Source organism: Buteo buteo, chromosome 13 (assembly GCF_964188355.1).
Source record: "Buteo buteo chromosome 13, bButBut1.hap1.1, whole genome shotgun sequence".
In the NCBI taxonomy this organism is placed as follows: Eukaryota; Metazoa; Chordata; class Aves; order Accipitriformes; family Accipitridae; genus Buteo; species Buteo buteo.
In genome coordinates, this window is record NC_134183.1 from 11,664,039 (window position 1) to 11,668,069 (window position 4,031).

A 4,031-nucleotide genomic window follows, 5' to 3' on the forward strand; every position below is an offset into this window, starting at 1 on the left:
TCTTCAAATAATTATATTTAACCCAGTTTGGTGCATGTTTGCAGGGTTATTTGAAGGTAGAGCTGTTACTCTTTATAGACTTAAAAAGTAAGCTTAGGGAAAAGAATGAACTAATCAGAAATAATTCTAGAAAAAATGGAATAACTGAAATAATTTTGTTTTCTGGTGCAGTCAAAATAAAGTATGCTCTACTACCCCTTTTATCAGCTGATGCTTTTTTTTTTTTCCTTCTAATTTAAAGAGTTGTATTAAAATTCAGCTAACATGGCTTCTAGAAGGGCAATGTGCCTGGCTGGCTAAAGTGATTGCTTATAAGTAAATCTAGTCTGAATTCTGTCTTCAGTACTGGCTTTCTCACCACCATGGCTGGAAGTTAGGCTTTGGTGAGAAGTAGGTGCTCATCTTTATCACGCTTAGAAATTTCCTGCTCTCTGACAGTGCTGAGCCCTCAGCAATGCAGAATTGTAAGGCAACATGAAGGACTTCAAAGCGTATATGAAAATTGGATGAAAATATACAAAAAGGTTTGTTGGTCCTATTAGCTACTTTTTTAAGAGACTCCTTAAATGCACTGCCATGTAGATTAAGAGTTATAAATAACATGAGCTTTAAAACATGAATTCAATGAGGAGCTGCTGCTTTAGCTATCTGATATATTGTTTAAAAAGATCTAGGCTGGGCTGTTACATAAAGATGCTTTGTTTGATTTTTTCATGTAAACCAGTTCCACTAAATGTGAGAGCCAGTTTTATTTTAAAGTCTAGCTGGTGGTTTCAGGGAAGCAGATGTTTAAGTAGCTCGCACTCTCTGAAATATGTCAACGTTTTGTATGCTGCTATTTCCATGGAAACAGGTATTGGCTCAGCAGAAATGGCATAGGGATTTCAAAATTACATTTCAAAAAACAAAATCAAGATAGGTTAGTCATTCTCATTTTTAGTCATAAACACCAACAGTGGTGCTGAACAGAACCTGTCTTTTGAATATATTAGGTATAGTCATGCAAAACAACAGATTGGTGATTAATATTTTAGATTAATGTTTTTGAAAAGTGAGCTAGTGTTTGATAGACCTTTATTAGGCAAACATGCATTTATTGCATTTTGTTCAGCACATGCTCTTCTATGTACTTGAAGGCAGTCATGGTTTTATCATTTCTTCAGGCCTCCACCTTCCTCAAAAGAGGTCAAATATGTATTGGATGAGAACTACAGATTTCAGCTAGCTGGCAAACTACACTTTTAAAAAAAAATACAAAGTGGCTCCTGAAACACAGAACTGCTAATTTGTGAGTTTGTAATCTTTAGCAGCATGTAAAAATGAAGCCAGCCCCAGTTTGGGGGGCTATTTTGTTTGCCTTTGGGGACATTTGCTTTAGGAATAGCCCACTTACAGCCAAAGTAGTTACCTCAGTTCAGCATTGCTACAGCATTAAAAAATAGGATTAAACTCATGAGACTTGTTGCTTCCCAGGATATTGGACAAAGAACACATCTCACTTGAAGCGGAGGACAGGGGGTTCCAGGAATTCCTGAAAAATGAAGATGCCTCTATTTGTTGTCTTGCATCTTCAGCTTGATTATTCAGACATTTATTTTTCAGCTCAAGCAGTGGTTAGATGTTGCAGCGTCCTGCTACACACCAGGGCTGTGAGGGAAGAACCCAGTGTGAACACAGTCCAGAAGAGACTGCTGGCATTGTGTGAGGAGGAGGAGGGCAGTGAGGCAGAACTGCAGGCCTGAAGGAGAGAAAGGGACTGACCAGGAGAGTGGATGAAGCACAAGGAGCCATGTGTGCATGAGAGGGGAGAGAGCTCAGAAAACAGCTGTAACAAAGCCACCTACAAACAAAACAAAACAAAAAAGCAAGGAACATTGCTTTCAAAACATTGGCAGTTTCCCAAAAGAACACAGACTTTTTTTTTTTTTAACTGAAGTGGAATTTGTTTGACAGAACAATTCCCCTTAGAAATAAAATTCTTTAAACATTGGGTCACTAAATAATGAAGGGTAAAGTGCTTAGTGACCTAAATTAGATTCCTTAAAAGGATACCCACTAAGATCAAACTGTGTTTCTATATGGGCTGTACTTAAGCCAAATACTTTCCCAAAACACAGAGGCAAAACAAGCCTACAGTTCATGTGTACAGTTTGCTGTCTGACTCTCCCAGTGCTTTTCAAAAGGGAACTAGTAGCATTTGCCTGTTGTCAAAACTTCGCTGAGTGCTGTGGGTGCACCAGCAGCAGCACTGCTCCTTCTGCCAAGGAGACGCAACCAAATCAGCGATGAAATTTTCTTCCAAGACAGACACTTGTGTCTCCTTCATAACTCTTCCTTGGATGATGATGACAGAAGCTGTAAAACTCTGTCAATTTCTCAAGGAATAGAACAGAAAACCACAAGAAGTAAGTGTACTGGTTGACACCAAGTGTCCATCTGGGCTGGTATCTTGCCATTTTACCATCTTCAAACAGTACAAAGCCCATTAATTTTTCTCCTCTCGCCTAACCAATTTTAACCTGTAAGGTGGGTGCAGACTTAGGGATGTTTCCTGGGAAAGGGAGATGCAGAGTACTTTGTTACCTTTCAGTCACTGCAGTGTCACAAACCAAGCCCTTTGCTGTGGAGGTGCAGCTGGTGCCATCTGAACTACCTAAGCCTTGCTGAAACCACATGCAGACAACAGCAAGGCAGGGGTGTATCGGGAGCTTTCTGGGGTCCCTTCCAGGCCACTTCATGGCAGAAGTGAGGCAACGAATGTGGCAGTTAAAGGGCAAGGGTTTAGCAAGGTGCTGAAATCTAGGATGAATGTTCTAATTTTTACTATCATTAGACCAAAAGAAACTTAGCGTGGGACTATTCTAAATACAAAGTAAGAGACAGCCTGTGGCATACAAGAAAACAACAAGAGAAGTTACACATAATAAGAAATTGATTATGCATGTAATAGTTATAGCAAGACTATGATTATAAAATTCACTTATTTCCCAACATCAGTTATCTAATGATTTTGTCTAGAAATGCTGGATGATGTCATTCTGTATCATATACAGAAGTAACCTATGTACAGGGAAAATCATAATGAACAGAAACACGGTAAGGAATCCTTCATATCATTTACGATCTCACTCAAGATGGTCAACACATAAAGAATGGTCCCCGAGTGCTAACAGCATTCTGCTTTTGATCTACAAGGGGTGGTTTCGGTCTGTTGCTTTCAAAAGCACCACACTTGTACAGATTCAAAGAAATTACATGAAAAGTTTTAATACGCTAGAAAACAAGAAGCTAAAATAAAATTTCATTCTGTATCTCCCCATCACATTATTGGGAAAGAAAGGTAACACCAGGCTGTCAGTACAGTCACAAGATCTGTGGAAAACTGAGCTGGGTGTGAACATCAGCACCTGCCCCAAGTATATATTCCTCACTGTAAACCAGGTTAATTTGTTTTGTAACAACAGAAAGTTGCTGACATCCGTGCAGGAGCATATATGTAGGCATTTACCAAAGGGCAGCTCATTTGTCAGAAACTTCACCTCAGGCACCTTCTCAGTAACTTGTCTGACCCAAAGTCTCACAGGCTCCAAAGGGGTGGAAGCAGCAGGTCTAGCACGCACACCACAGACAGGACTGGCCACAGCAGCTTTTTTACAGCACCAGAGGTTACACGGTGACAGACTTAAGGAAGGCTTTCTACCTGCCAAGTTACTCTTACATACCTGTAAAAGCAGCTCAAAATTTGTTGCCTGTGGTGTTATGCATGTTCCCACCGAGTGCACAGGTACTAGAGTTGAAGCAGACTTTTGCCTTTGCAATAGCCAGGGTGCACGTGCTGGTACTGCCCTGCATGTGACAAAAACAAGCTGCAAGGCACATAGCAAGTTCCTCATCTCCACCACTGCCCCCAGAGCTGGCCTACAGGAAACAGCTGTAACCACTGCTGATAGGTCAAAATGCCTAGACTTCTGCAAAGCCCTAAGTTAATCCCATTTTTAAAAGTCAAAAGAAAAAAAGCCAGAAGCCTCACA